The 16,637-nt window shown below is 41.6% G+C and overlaps 1 long non-coding RNA gene across 1 annotated transcript in view; it reads left to right on the top strand.

Moving 5' to 3' along the window:
* LOC149982859 (uncharacterized) overlaps positions 1-2,650 on the top strand; it is a 34,327-nt gene extending 31,677 nt beyond the window's left edge. Inside the window, exon 2 of the long non-coding RNA XR_016496678.1 lies at positions 2,361-2,650. This is a non-coding gene — a long non-coding RNA (uncharacterized LOC149982859). The remainder of the gene's footprint in view (positions 1-2,360) is intronic.
* Positions 2,651-16,637: the final 13,987 nt, after the last annotated feature.

The raw sequence follows: 16,637 nt of genomic DNA, 5'->3' as shown, positions 1-16,637 counted from the left end.
GAGTTGGACATCCAGAGTAAGCAAATTGAGACATTGCAGCGTATCCCAAACTAATACCTTCTCCTTTTCTACTCCTCAGGCTGGTCGTTGTGCCACTGCCTTTCCACTGTGAGATCCCTGAAGGGTTCCTCCCTGCCACAACAAATTAATTCAGACACAAGCCTCATTACAGAAAAAATGCATTTAATCACAATTTTATGTAATCACAATTTATCTCTTTGAAAGAACTTCTAAGCTTATTCACAATGATATTGGGCTAGATGCTGATAGGGGAAACTTGATGAATGATCAGAGAAATGATAGTCAAAGCTTTTCTTTTAGGCGATTTACAAAAAAAAGTCCTGGATGCTTTGCTAGCAATAGACAACTAGAAATCCACAGGGGCCGACCAATTGGATCCCGGTCTGCATACAGTATGTGTGCAGCGCCCATCATTGTTGGCTCAATAACCCATATTTTTTATTTAACGTTGTTATCAGGAAATATTCAAAAATCAGCTATTGTGCTGCCAGGTATCTTAATAATTAACACCCCATTTCAAGGCTTCCTTGTCTAGCTAGGATCCTTGAATCCTTGGTAAATGTACAACTTTGCTCTTTTTTATCTGAGAAATGTATTTTGAATGTAAACCAATCAGGATTTAGGCCTGGGCACAGCACTATTTACAGCAACCACTTTAGTTGTCAATGACCTTGTCAATGCTTTTGACACTAAAATGAAATGTGCTGCTTTGTTGTGGACCTGTCGAAAGCTTTCGATAGTGTTGACCGTGATATTTTATTGAATACGTTTTCCTTGATAGGCCTGAGCTCTGACGCCTGTTCATGGTTTCATGATTATCTTTGTGACAAAACTCAGGCCATCATGATCGGTGAGGTTAAGTCTGAATTTCTTGGAGTACATACTGTAAAAGTGTTCCCGCAGGGATTGATTTATCTTCACTATTTATATAAACACCATTGGTCAATCTGTTAAAAATTGTGAACTTCACCCATATGCAGATGATACTATTATGTATGCTTGTAGCCCCGACTGTCGATCTGGCTGTGTCAAAAACACGGTCAGATTTTACAGCTATGCAGGAATACCCTGCTGATTTAAAACTTGTGCTTAATACGGGCAAAAGAAAATACTTATTTTTAAACTCTCGTAGGAATGTTTCAGATCAACTACATGTTGACTCCAAATCAAGCGTGTTCCCACAAGTAAATATTTAGGCATTTGGATTGATATGGATTTGACGTTTTCTAAAACACGTAGATGAGCTGGTTAAGAAGCTAAGATTTAAAGTTGTCTTTTTCTACAGAAACAGACGGTGCCTTTCTCTAAATCAGTAGGAAGCAGATTATTCAGTCAACCTTTTTTTAAATTTTTTTTAAATCTGTTCTTGATGATGGTGATATTATTTGTCAAAGTGCAGCTACTACTACTCTTACACCTTTTGGATGTCATCTACCATAGTGCCCTTCGTTTTCTAACAGGATACAGTTTTATTACTCTTCATTGAGTAGTTTTATTACTCTTCATTGAGTAGTTTTATTACTCTTCATTGAGTAGTTTTATTACTCTTCATTGAGTAGTTTTATTACTCTTCATTGAGTAGTTTTATTACTCTTCATTGTATTCTTTACCAAAAGGTGTGATGGATCTCTTTGAAGTCACGTAGTTCACATCATTACGCTCTTTTTGTTTACAAAAGCCCTGCTCCAAAAGCTTCCGACGACTTACCTAACTTCACTGTTAAGATTTCAAATGGCAAGTTATCAAACCCGTTCACAGGGTTGATTAACTCTGGAGACTCCTTTGGTGTAAATCAGCCTTTACTTTTCTTGCTCCACATATTTGGAATGATCTCCAAAATACGTTGCGAATAGATGCGTTAGTGACTCCCTGACTTAAATAAACACACACACACACACACACACACACACACAGACATACACACACACACCTAGTGTATGGGCAGTGTGTGCAGATTTATAGGTGCATGCAGGAAATGTGTGTATGTGCGTGCCTGTACAGCACATGTGTATGTGTGGGCTATCTATTAAGGCAGAGTGGTCAGATAAACATAACATATGCCTTAGGCTGCAATCTGAGTTGTGCTTATCTAATAAGTGTCCTGTAAAGTGGCTGTATGTGGATGATGAAGTGTGAGTCAGCTCTTATCCTTTAGATCAGCAGGCCTATGCCCATCTGTGACAGAGACTAATGGGCAGACTAAGACTCTGCCACAGGGCCTGCACTGCCGCTGTCCATTCACATTACTCAACAGAACTGCCAGTGTGTGTGTCCTCCCACACACACACAGGCATCAACCTCCTATTTATTCTTCATCTATCTCCTTCCTCTTTATACAGATGCCTTGCAGGTCGGTTCTGATCTTTGACTTTGACCATCCTTGACATACGGAGACAAACTCTTCATGGAGCTCAATCTATAACGCAGCAATTCACTGAGAACGGAATGAGTGAGAACTTCCAGAGTTACTGTAAGATATCCCAGTACATCCTTCTTGTAAAACCTGTGCATAATATATCATTATCTAGAGAGTTTAATGTGTGTAGGTTGTTATCAGAAACCATGAGCTGTGAATCCTTCAGCGTGTTTCCAATGTTCCCTTTGAATTCATAAATGTCTCTTACGGAAATGCCCTGCCTCATTTCTCCCTTCACTGTCTGTTCAGTTGTCTATATATCACTTTCATCACACCAACATCTAACCCCTTTCAAGTGTGTGTGTGTGTGTGTGTGTGTGTGTGTGTGTGTGTGTGTGTGTGTTTGTGTGTGTGTGTAGTAGTAGTAGGTGTGCAAGATTGTGTAAGCGTGTCTGCATGCATGCGAGTTGATGTGAGGGAGCGGTTGAAAAACTGCTTCATTATTTCTCAGTCTCAGTGATAATGATACACACACGATCACACATGCACACACACACATACTGCTGCTACAATTTATTATTATTTATCCTGCTGCCCAATCACATTTACCCCTGTTTACAAGTACATATCTACCTCAACTACCACCAGTATAATCTGCAATTTGATATGCTACTGCACTGACCTTGTACACCACTGAGTATACAAAACATTAAGAACACTTTCCATGACAGACTGACCAGGTGAATACAGGTGAATGCAATTCAATATTAGGAAGGTGTTCCTAATGTTTGGTATACTCCGTGTATATAGTGTAGCATTCTCGTGTATTTTTATTTTATCTGACCTGGTATTGATTGTGTGCTCTTTTCAAGATTATATTCTGGATATTCTATTTATTTACCTTGATATTGAATACCGCATGTGAACAGTTCATTGTGCTGTTCACTGCTGTTGTATCCTGTGCATTGGAAAATACACTTTTATTTGATTTGAAAGGAGGGAAATCAGACTCGGTGGAAAGAAAGAGAGGTGTGTGTGTGTGTGTGTGTGTGTGTGTGTGTGAGTCAGGTGTAGAGCTGTATTGACCCATCATTGTTTGTGTACCAATGCCAGAGGCTGTCCTGAGGACACACACACACACACACACACATGCACGCACGCACGCCCACACACACACACACACACAACTAAACATGCCCCATGTGAAGAGAGCATCCACCCACTTGCCTTTTGCATTCAGCAAACGTCGCCCTCTCTTCCTGCCAATCTCCCCTCCTCTCCTCTCCTTTCTCTTCCCTCTCTATCTTCTTTCAGCACTCAAAAGACTCACTGCTAAATAATCACTTTGCCTCAGGTGGGTTCAGAGGAGTTTTGTTTCAAGTGGTTTTGATTTTTCTCGTGTCACAGAGCCACTGTTTTGTATGCTGCCACCTTCTTCCCACCCCGGTGCTCAGATATGTTCCCCTTTCAAAGTTTGCCTTAAAAGGGGATGACATGATCCTCCAAGGAAGTGAAAAGGCAACCAACAAAGAGAGAGTCGGGTCTTTGAACTAAAAATTATTGATTGGAGTCTTTTGCCAGAGGTTTGAAATACATGTGACAGAACGAAGATCCCACAGATTTGTAAAGTGGAGGTCAAGTACTTCGGTGAATAACATTCCTTTGTTGTGACTTTCTACACCTTGTGAGATATGTCTGGGCTTTGACCGTGAAGTGTCTGTTAGGTGTTAGTGCTTACACAAGATCTCGACAAGTCCTTTCTTTACCTTTTCTCTGTTTTGAAATGGTCTTTTTGAGAGAGGAACGATGTAGTGAACAACTGAAAAACATGTATTTCACTATTATCCGTATTCATAGATGTTGCCCGTGAACATGTGAAGATGTCCGTATGTGCTTGGCACATACAGCGCCTTCAGAAAGGATTCACATCCTTTGATTTTTTTCCACACTTTGTTGTGTTATAACACTTAGAAAATGTTGATTTTGTGTCACTGGCCTACACACAAAGTTACTTATGATTTTAGAAATGTTTACAAATGAATTCAAAATTAAAAGCCTAAATGTCTTGAGTCAATAAGTATTCAACCTCTTTGTTATGGCGAGCCTAAATAAGTTCAGAAGTAAAAACGTGCTTAACAAGTCACTATAAGTTGGACTCACTCTGTGTGCAATAATAGTGTTTGACTACCTCATCTCTGTACCCCACACATACAATTATCTGTAAGGTCCCTCAGTCGAGCAGTAAATTTCAAACATACAGTGCCTTGCGAAAGTATTTGGCCCCCTTGAACTTTGCGACCTTTTGCCACATTTCAGGCTTCAAACATAAAGATATAAAACTGTATTTTTTTGTGAAGAATCAACAACAAGTGGGACACAATCATGAAGTGGAACGACATTTATTGGATATTTCAAACTTTTTTAACAAATCAAAAACTGAAAAATTGGGCGTGCAAAATTATTCAGCCCCCTTAAGTTAATACTTTGTAGCGCCACCTTTTGCTGCGATTACAGCTGTAAGTCGCTTGGGGTATGTCTCTATCAGTTTTGCACATCGAGAGACTGACATTTTTTCCCATTCCTCCTTGCAAAACAGCTCGAGCTCAGTGAGGTTGGATGGAGAGCATTTGTGAACAGCAGTTTTCAGTTCTTTCCACAGATTCTCGATTGGATTCAGGTCTGGACTTTGACTTGGCCATTCTAACACCTGGATATGTTTATTTTTGAACCATTCCATTGTAGATTTTGCTTTATGTTTTGGATCATTGTCTTGTTGGAAGACAAATCTCCGTCCCAGTCTCAGGTCTTTTGCAGACTCCATCAGGTTTTCTTCCAGAATGATCCTGTATTTGGCTCCATCCATCTTCCCATCAATTTTAACCATCTTCCCTGTCCCTGCTGAAGAAAAGCAGGCCCAAACCATGATGCTGCCACCACCATGTTTGACAGTGGGGATGGTGTGTTCAGCTGTGTTGCTTTTACGCCAAACATAACGTTTTGCATTGTTGCCAAAAAGTTCAATTTTGGTTTCATCTGACCAGAGCACCTTCTTCCACATGTTTGGTGTGTCTCCCAGGTGGCTTGTGGCAAACTTTAAATGACACTTTTTATGGATATCTTTAAGAAATGGCTTTCTTCTTGCCACTCTTCCATAAAGGCCAGATTTGTGCAATATACAACTGATTGTTGTCCTATGGACAGAGTCTCCCACCTCAGCTGTAGATCTCTGCAGTTCATCCAGAGTGATCATGGGCCTCTTGGCTGCATCTCTGATCAGTCTTCTCCTTGTATGAGCTGAAAGTTTAGAGGGACGGCCAGGTCTTGGTAGATTTGCAGTGGTCTGATACTCCTTCCATTTCAATATTATCGCTTGCACAGTGCTCCTTGGGATGTTTAAAGCTTAGGAAATCTTTTTGTATCCAAATCCGGCTTTAAACTTCTTCACAACAGTATCTCGGACCTGCCTGGTGTGTTCCTTGTTCTTCATGATGCTCTCTGCGCTTTTAACGGACATCTGAGACTATCATAGTGCAGGTGCATTTATACGGAGACTTGATTACACACAGGTGGATTGTATTTATCATCATTAGTCATTTAGGTTAACATTGGATCATTCAGAGATCCTCACTGAACTTCTGGAGAGAGTTTGCTGCACTGAAAGTAAAGGGGCTGAATAATTTTGCACGCCCAATTTTTCAGTTTTTGATTTGTTAAAAAAGTTTGAAATATCCAATAAATGACGTTCCACTTCATGATTGTGTCCCACTTGTTGTTGACTCTTCATAAAAAAATACAGTTTTATATCTTTATGTTTGAAGCCTGAAATGTGGCAAAAGGTCGCAAAGTTCAAGGGGGCCGAATACTTTTGCAAGGCACTGTATGTTTATTGAACATTATTGAAGTGGCATTGTTTAAAGTGACTAGTGATCAATTTATTAAGGTGGCCAGTGATATGAGTCCCAATGTAGGCAGCAGCCTCTCTGAGTTAGTGATTGCTGTTTAGCAGTCTGATGGCCTTGAGATATAAGCTGTTTTTCAGTTTCTCGGCCCCAGCTTTGATGCACCTGTACTGACCTCACGTGTGCAGACCGCACCACCCTCTGGAGAGCCTTGCGGTTGAGCTCAGTGCAGTTGCTGTACCAGGCTGTGATACAGCCCAACAGGATGCTCTCAATTGTGAATCTGTAAAGGTTTGTCAGGCTTTTAGGTGACAAGCCAAATATATTCAGCCTCCTGAGGTTGAAGAGGCGCAGTCTGTGTGGGTGGACCATTTCAGTTTGTCTGTGATGTGTATGCCGAGGATCTTGAAACTTTCCACCTTCTTCACTACTGTCCCATCGATGTGCATAGGGGGGTGCTCACTCTGCTGTTTCAATTGACAGTGCATGTCAGAGCAAATACCAAGCCATGAGTTGTCTGTAGAGCTCCAAGACGGGATTGTGTCGAGGCACAGGTCTGGGGAAGTGTACCAAAACAATTCTGCATCATTGAAGGTCCCCAATAACACAAGTACCTTCAAGTACCTTCAGTACCTTCTTAGAGCTGGCCTCCCGGCCAAACTGAGAAATCGGGGGAGAAGAGCCTTGATCAGGGAGGTGAAAAAGTACCCAATGGTCACTTTGACAAAGCTCTAGAGTTCCTCTGTGGAATGTCCTTGAGTAGCCCAGGCAGAGCCCGGACTTAAACCTGATCGAACATCTCTGGAGAGACCTGAAAATAGCTGTGCAGCGACACTCCCCATCCAACCTGACAGAGCTTGAGAGGATCCGCAGAGAAGATTGGGAGAAACTCCCCAACTACATGTGTGTCAAGCTTGTAGCGCCATACCCAAGAAGACTTGTGGCTGTAATCGCTGCCAAAGGTGCTTCAACAAAGTACTTAGTAAAAACCTGTTTTTGCTTGGTCATTATGGGGTATTGTGTGTAGATTGGTGAGGGGAGAAAATCTATTTAATCAATTTTAGAATAAGGCTGTAACCTAACAAAATGTGGAAAAAGGTCAAGGGGTCTGAATACTTTCCGATGGTACTGTAGATATTTAATTGCTCAAAATAAGCGACCAAACTGTATTGCTTCTTCTGGGACACACATTGCGCTAGGCTACTGGTTCAAGAGCTATAAGAAGAATAGAGAGAGGATGGAAGAGAGGTCAGTGGAGATGCCAGTGGAGATGCCAGGGGAGATGCCAGTGGAGATACCCGTTTAGATGCCAGGGGAGATGCCAGTGGAGATGCCCGTTTAGATGCCAGGGGAGATGCCAGTGGAGATGCCCGTTTAGATGCCAGGGGAGATGCATGAATTGTGCAAGAAAGGAACAGTGAAGACAAAGATGTGTAAATTAGAAGTTAATTTATAGGCTGGTCTTGTAATCCACTGCATCACTCAACAACGAGTTGCAGTTAGTTTCAGAGTGGGTGGCAAGGAATAAGTTAGTCCTAAATATTTCTAAAAACTGAAAGCATTGTATTTGGAACAGAACACTCACTAAACCCTAAACCGCAACTAAACTGCTTGGAGTAGATTGTAAACTGTCATGGTCAAAACATATTGATGCAGTAGTAGCTAAGATGGGGAGAAGTCTGTCTATAATAAAGCGATGTTCTGCCTTCTTAACAACACTATCAACAAGGCAGATCCTACAGGCCCTAGTTTTGTTGCACCTTGACTACTGTTCAGTCGTGTGATCAGGTGCCACAAAAAAGGACTTAGGAAAATTGCAATTGGCTCAGAACAGGGCAGCATGGCTGGCCCTTGGATGTACACAGAGGGCTAATATTCATAATGTGCATGTCAATCTCTCCTGGCTGAAAGTGGAGGAGAGATTGACTTCATCACTACTTTTATTTATGAGAGGTATTGACATGTTGAATGCACCGAGCTGTCTGTCTAAACTACTGGCACACAGCTCGGACACCCATGCATACCCCAAAACACTTGCCCCAAGAGGTCTCTTCACAGTCCCCAAATCCAGAACAGACTATGGGAGACAGAGTACTACACAGAGCCATGACTGCATGGAACATCAAGTAACTCACGCAAGCAGTAAAATTAGACAAAAAAAACAGATTAAAAAACACCTTATGGAACAGCGGGGACTGTGAAGCAACACAAACATTGGCACAGACACATGCACACACACACACAATAACATATGCACTATACATACTGTTAGATTCTGGGTGAAACTTAAAACATTGTTATGCTCATAAAGATAGTATCCAACCGTGAACGAGACTGGTTTTTACATCAGAAGTTAATGGTTATCTGTAGGAGTTAGATGGCTTTGGAATGTGTAGGGGAGACGGGGTGGAATCCATAGAACATAACAATGCCACTGAGGGAGAGAGGGTAATGTATAACGTTTACATTATGTCAAGATATGTTATTGTTAGCCATCAGGGATCCTCTGGGAACAGAAGAGACACATTCTGGTATCAATAACCATGACGGCCTTGAGTTGGGGAGGAGTGAGCACTTTGGGTTAGATGAAGTGAGGAAGAACAGATAAAACTAAGGTTCTGTCTAGCAACAGAGTGGCTGTTCAGTTGTGGAGGAGGAGACTCAGCCTAGGAGAAAGGGTTAAATATCAGTGCTTGTGTGAAATGTTGTTTGTCTGAATTACAGCTGTATCGACCCTTTGGGAAGAATTCAACTTGGGTAAGCTTCTCTAGTGCCCGTGAGTTATTTACTCTGAAAATTAGAACCTAACAATACGCGTGGATTTAGTACTGTAGATATGCGCTAGTGGTGGAGTAGGGGCCTGAGGGCACACAGTGTGTTGTGAAATCTGTGAATGTATTGTAATGTTTTTAAAATTGTAATAAACTGCCTTAATTTTGCTGGACCCCAGGAAGAGTAGCAGCTGCTTTGGCTGCAGCTAATGGGGATCCATAATAAATACAAATACAAATTCATATGCTAGCCTAGACTGTATATTAGGCCAAGTGTACTTAGGCAGCCACCACCTGTGCTATGCAAACCAGAGACAAATAAATATTTTTGTCTGATGCACGTTTTGTGACAATAAATGTAAGTTTAACAACATTGGTAAATGAGTAAACGAGTCAGTTTAATTAAAGGTACCATAAAAAAAGCATAGTGCCTACCCACTGGGCACAAACTGGTTGAATCAACCGTTGTTCAAATGTAATTTGTCAACATATTGTGACGAGGAATCTACATGGAAAATACATTGGATTTGAAAAACGTAATCAACGTAAAATGTTTTGAGGGTGAAATTCTGGTCTATCCAGTACCACCTCCACGCACCAGCCCTCCGGTGGCAGCTTCCCGCACCAGGCTTCCTGTGCGTGTCCTCGGCCCAGTACCACCGGTGCTAGCACCACGCATCAGGCCTACAGTGCGCCTCGCCTCTCCAGCGCTGCCGGAGCCTTCCTCCTCTCCAGCGCTGCCGGAGCCTTCCTCCTCTCCAGCGCTGCCGGAGTCTCCCGCCTGTCCAGCGCTGCCGGAGCCTTCCACCTCGCCAGCGCTGCCGGAGTCTCCCGCCTGTCCAGCGCTGCCAGAGTCTCCCGCCTGTCCAGCGCTGCCAGAGTCTCCCGCCTGTCCAGCGCTGCCAGAGTCTCCCGCCTGTCCGGCGCTGCCGGAGTCTCCTGCCTGTCATGAGCCGCCAGAGCTGCCAGTCTGCAAGGAGCCGCCAGAGCTGCCAGTTTGCAAGGAGCCGCCAGAGCTGCCAGTCTGCAAGGAGCCGCCAGAGCTGCCAGTCTGCAAGGAGCCGCCAGAGCTGGCAGTCTGCAAGGAGCCGCCAGAGCTGCCCGTCTGCAAGGAGCCGCCAGAGCTGCCAGTCTGCAAGGAGCCGCCAGAGCCGCCAGTCTGCAAGGAGCCGCCAGAGCTGCCAGTCAGCATGGAGCAGCCAGAGCCGCCAGTCAGCATGGAGCAGCCAGAGCCGCCAGTCAGCTTGGAGCAGCCAGAGCCGCCAGTCAGCCTGGAGCAGCCAGAGCCGCCAGTCAGCATGGAGCAGCCAGAGCCGCCAGTCAGCATGGAGCAGCCAGAGCCGCCAGTCAGCATGGAGCAGCCAGAGCCGCCAGTCAGCATGGAGCAGCCAGAGCCGCCAGTCAGCATGGAGCAGCCAGAGCCGCCTTCCCAGGAAGAATCTCGTAACATTAGGGCCTAATGAATTTATTTCAATTGACTGATTTCCTTATATGAACCGTAACTCAGTAAAATATTCTGAATTTTCAAATTGCATTTATATTTTTGTTCAATATAATAACCATCATATCGAAGTAAACTTAGTTACATGATGATATGGTGGGTGGTCCTCCCACTACAACTCGGGAAATAATGCAGTTTATTAGGCTACAGATAAAATTATTTCTGATGAACTTCACAGGGTGGTGAAAGCGCACAGAGATCTTGATACTCCTTTCTGAGAAATATCACAAGTTTTATTCTGTTGACATGAGGATCTCAAGCTTGACTGCTGTTTGACGAATACAAATATTCTGGCTCTTATCCATAATAAATCTCAACATGTGTACTAGCTTAACCGCACAGCCTACCCACACTGTATCTGTGAGCAGTTGGCTAAAGCGCACATGCCAAGACCAGAGTAGGCACATTTGCTATTTAACTCAACAGCTTTGTGACAAAACCATCAGTAGGGTTGAAAATGTGATATAAACACATTGAACTTTAGATTTATGTTCGTTACATTAAGACTTAATGTGCAGTAGGTCATCACGCACTGATTTGATCCACAACAAGTCAATTTGGTGGAAACCCACCACTAGTGGGAAAATGTCCAGATTTTCTTTATTACATAAATTAGATTTAGTCCTATTCTTTAACTTAGATTTTTGGTTGAGATGGAGACATAAATACCACATATCAGTTATTATTTTGTAGACAAACTGGATTTTGAATTGTGTTTGGTTGTCAACACAATCAAATATCAACATTTGAAGGACATATATCTTCTGTTGGGAGGGTTCCATCTGTGCCACGGACTTAAACTGGTTTTCATTCCTGTTTGACAACAAATGAATAATTTATATGTTGGATTCATGTCTCCATCTCAACCAAAAATCTAAGTTAACAAATAAGACTAAATCAAATCAACCTTTAAATGCACTTTAAATGAAGTTTGATTTGACTTAGTCATATTCTTTAACTTTGATTTTTGGTTGAGATGGAGATGTGAATCCAACATATCAATTATTAATTTGTAGACAAACTGGAATTAAAGCCAGACTAAGTAATTGACGCAAAATATACATCTCCTTTAATAAATGTTGATATTTGGTTGTATTGTCAACCAAACACAATTCAATAATACTTTTGATAATTTTATAATACAGTAAATAGCCTAAAGTTAAAGCTATTTTACAAACTAATGTAACAGTATTTATTAAACCATAAAATAAATAACACATCCATGGCCACATTTGGAGATTAGCCTACTGTAACCATAAATGTCTTCTTATTTAATCATAGAAAGTGTGCATGTTTTAAGATAGCATGCAAAGGTCACAGGTCACAGGTGGAGATCTTCACAATTGTTATAATATTCTGCGCAGAATCTCGAACAGCACTGATCACTTGCACTATGTACTTTTAATGTAATTTCAGATACAATCCAGGTATTTTGGTTTTGCCATTAGATGAAGCACAGTGATAAGGGGTTGTATAAATACAAAATATTTATACAATAAGGGGTTGTATGAATACAAAATATCTGACATTGTATCCACATTTTAACTTTGTTGTGCTTTTAAATGGTTGAAAGTGCAGTGCTATTTAGATGACAACTAAACAAAAAAACAGATATAGTTTTTCCATTGGAATTTGGTTGGGCTTTTGGATACTCCCATTTGGTATTACAGAACTTCACGTCCCTGCCCGCCTGTGGGGAAAACAACCTGTGGTTACCTAGGTTACCACATTGGTTCACAGCAAAAACTTTACCTTTATTAAGTGACATTTTCTTGTTGTCTGGTTGTTTTAGTAAATTACAAAACTACATTTAAGAAAAATACACCGTCTAAAAATGACCTTTTAATATTGCCTCCTCCCGAGCGTTCTCACTACAAACGTAATATTGTATTCCTTCCCTCTTCCCTCATACCCCTTTTCATGACAGTGCTAGCAGCCATGTGAGTGAGTGATAGCTACCTACCAACCTGAACATTAACCCTCCTGCTGTGTTCCGGTCGATTGGACGGACTTGTAGTTGATTTAATCTGATTGTCATAAGGTTCCATGACTTTGTCCACACAGGGCAGCTGAACACACAAAACACATTTGGATGATTTTCATAACATTTTTGGTGTTTTATATAACTTTTGTACACGTGGTGTTCCCGGTCATTTTGACCAGTCATTAGAAATGAATGGGTGAGACTGCAATTAGTGTATAAAATTGAGTTCAGGCACATGCCCATTCATCAGATGGACACACTTCCTCTCCCAGACCCCCACGTGTATGTGGGTTTGAGAACACACACACACACACACACACACACACACACACACACACACACACACACACACACACACACACACACACACACACACACACCTCAGTCCCCTTCTTGGCTTCCATGGCAACCCCCACAGGAACCTTTCCCCAATAGAATCTTCCCCCACCGGAACCACATCTGTTGGCATTCTCACAAACAATCACAACATTGTTTCAATAATATATAGAACTTTTCTCGCACCTCTGGTATATAAAGCTTTTTTGAGGCCTTGCTCACAATTCATTCTGCGGCAGCACAATGACCAAACTGTATGAGGCTCTTTGGTCATATCTTTGATCATGACACTGGTGAGGAGGAGAGAGTCCTTGTTAAACTTTGACACAAAGTAGCTTGTGATAAATAGCACAATATGTTTCATCTGAGTATTTGTTATAGTCAAAATAATCCATACATTGTTTTTTTTTAAACTCAAAAACAAGTTGTATGAGCTCAGGTCAATGAGGCCTACACGCCATTGATAGCAAATAGAAGTTCAAAACTTGTGATGTTCACAAGAGCTTAAGTTGATAAAAAAAATATGTAACACAACATTAGGTGATAATATATGTACTCTATTGTTATGGATGTATAATCAGCTATAATGGGGTGGCCATTTTGGACCGGGAACACAGAACTAATTCAATTGAAACGAACACAACAGGAGGGTTAAGCTAGCCAAAGACAAACAACACAAACAAACGGACTATACAGCTACAAGTAGTGAATTAAGTAACAAATGGACTATTCTAAACAAGTTAAATGTCTTACCTGGGAGGAAACCTTTTCCACAGACATAGCTAGCTACGTGTAGCCTACTTGGATACCAGTTCTCAACAATGTACCACTCTTCCACTCCGAGAAGTAGCCTGATGCCACAGGGCTCTTTTCGCGGGCTCTATTTCCCCACGTGGGAGCATTCCAAACTGTAGGTTGGACATTTTTGACCTGGTTACAACATCTTTTCGGCATGTTTAGTTATTTCTGTAGAACTTAAAATCAACTACAAAGTTGCCTCTTTTACACTGGGGATCAATGAGAAAGAATGTTTGTTTTCCCACATTTGTTGGCGTGGTCGAGGGGAATTCCTTATTATTACATGAATATCGACTCGGACTATGGTTGAACGCACAGTGATAACACAATGGGAATTCAACAAACTCCTGGCTGTCTTTTGGAGTGGGTGAATAAAGGTTGAAATCTCTTTGATCGACATCTCAACCAAATATGAACCATATTTCCACGTTGAAGTGACGTGGTATGCCCAGTGGGTAGGCATATTTAATGAAATCCTGGCGGTTGAGGTAGGCAATAGATCGCAAAGAAAGGAATCCCTGATTCCCCACTGAGCTTCTATTTGGAAATTGCATGTTCACTTTCTCATACATAAGCACATTTCAAGTGATGTGAGCTGTCCATCAGCAGGATGGGGGCTCTTTTCATTAGGAGGGACGTCTAACGTGGATCGCTAAAATAATGATTATGATAACATTTCCTCAGTTTAAATATTAGGCCTATGGGGACTACTGTAGGTTTGGCAGCCAAGCACAAGTGATTAGAGTAGCCTTTTATCGTCTAGACACGATGTTGAAATACTGTATTTTCAAGGCTAGAATAAAAATGACATGGCTATTTTTTCTAAGAAGCTAATGACAGGAGTGGCAAGGAGTGGAATGTTAGCTGAAAAGACTGGTACTCAGACTACACTTTTACAGGGAACCCCCTCAGAGTAGTTTAAACCCTGGTGGCAACAACAGGATGAACACATATAGCCCCAAAGTTAGGTTAAATGCCCAGTGCAGTCAACAACTTGATTGTTCCTGTGTTTTATACAGTGGGGAGAACAAGTATTTGATACACTGCCGATTCTGCAGGTTTTCCGACTTACAAAGCATGTAGAGGTCTGTAAATTTTTATCATAGGTACACTTCAACTGTGAGAGACGGAATGTAAAACAAAAATCCAGAAAATCACATTGTATGATTTTTAAGTAATTAATTTCCATTTTATTGCATGACATACAGTGCCTTGCGAAAGTATTCGGCCCCCTTGAACTTTGCGACCTTTTGCCACATTTCAGGCTTCAAACATAAAGATATAAAACTGTATTTTTTTGTGAAGAATCAACAACAAGTGGGACACAATCATGAAGTGGAACGACATTTATTGGATATTTCAAACTTTTTTAACAAATCAAAAACTGAAAAATTGGGCGTGCAAAATTATTCAGCCCCTTTACTTTCAGTGCAGCAAACTCTCTCCAGAAGTTCAGTGAGGATCTCTGAATGATCCAATGTTGACCTAAATGACTAATGATGATAAATACAATCCACCTGTGTGTAATCAAGTCTCCGTATAAATGCACCTGCACTGTGATAGTCTCAGAGGTCCGTTAAAAGCGCAGAGAACATCATGAAGAACAAGGAACACACCAGGCAGGTCCGAGATACTGTTGTGAAGAAGTTTAAAGCTGGATTTGGATACAAAAAGATTTCCCAAGCTTTAAACATCCCAAGGAGCACTGTGCAAGCGATAATATTGAAATGGAAGGAGTATCAGACCACTGCAAATCTACCAAGACCTGGCCGTCCCTCTAAACTTTCAGCTCATACAAGGAGAAGATTGATCAGAGATGCAGCCAAGAGGCCCATGATCACTCTGGATGAACTGCAGAGATCTACAGCTGAGGTGGGAGACTCTGTCCATAGGACAACAATCAGTCGTATATTGCACAAATCTGGCCTTTATGGAAGAGTGGCAAGAAGAAAGCCATTTCTTAAAGATATCCATAAAAAGTGTCGTTTAAAGTTTGCCACAAGCCTGGAGACACACCAATCAAGGGAGACACACCAAACATGTGGAAGAAGGTGCTCTGGTCAGATGAAACCAAAATTGAACTTTTTGGCAACAATGCAAAACGTTATGTTTGGCGTAAAAGCAACACAGCTGAACACACCATCCCCACTGTCAAACATGGTGGTGGCAGCATCATGGTTTGGGCCTGCTTTTCTTCAGCAGGGACAGGGAAGATGGTTAAAATTGATGGGAAGATGGATGGAGCCAAATACAGGACCATTCTGGAAGAAAACCTGATGGAGTCTGCAAAAGACCTGAGACTGGGACGGAGATTTGTCTTCCAACAAGACAATGATCCAAAACATAAAGCAAAATCTACAATGGAATGGTTCAAAAATAAACATATCCAGGTGTTAGAATGGCCAAGTCAAAGTCCAGACCTGAATCCAATCGAGAATCTGTGGAAAGAACTGAAAACTGCTGTTCACAAATGCTCTCCATCCAACCTCACTGAGCTCGAGCTGTTTTGCAAGGAGAAATGGGAAAAAATGTCAGTCTCTCGATGTGCAAAACTGATAGAGACATACTCCAAGCGACTTACAGCTGTAATCGCAGCAAAAGGTGGCGCTACAAAGTATTAACTTAAGGGGGCTGAATAATTTTGCACGCCCAATTTTTCAGTTTTTGATTTGTTAAAAAAGTTTGAAATATCCAATAAATGTCGTTCCACTTCATGATTGTGTCCCACTTGTTGTTGATTCTTCACAAAAAAATACAGTTTTATATCTTTATGTTTGAAGCCTGAAATGTGGCAAAAGGTCGCAAAGTTCAAGGGGGCCGAATACTTTCGCAAGGCACTGTAAGTATTTGATACATCAGAAAAGCAGAACCTAATATTTGGTACAGAAACCTTTGTTTGCAATTACAGAGATCATACGTTTCCTGTAGTTCTTGACCAGGTTTGCACACACGGCAGCAGATCCTTCAGGTT

The sequence above is a fragment of the Oncorhynchus mykiss genome, chromosome 6 (assembly GCF_057628025.1).
Source record: "Oncorhynchus mykiss isolate SJ-2025 chromosome 6, ASM5762802v1, whole genome shotgun sequence".
Taxonomy (NCBI): domain Eukaryota; kingdom Metazoa; phylum Chordata; class Actinopteri; order Salmoniformes; family Salmonidae; genus Oncorhynchus; species Oncorhynchus mykiss.
The sequence above is the reverse complement of the archived record's forward strand: the minus strand, read 5'-3'. Positions and strand labels throughout refer to the sequence as shown.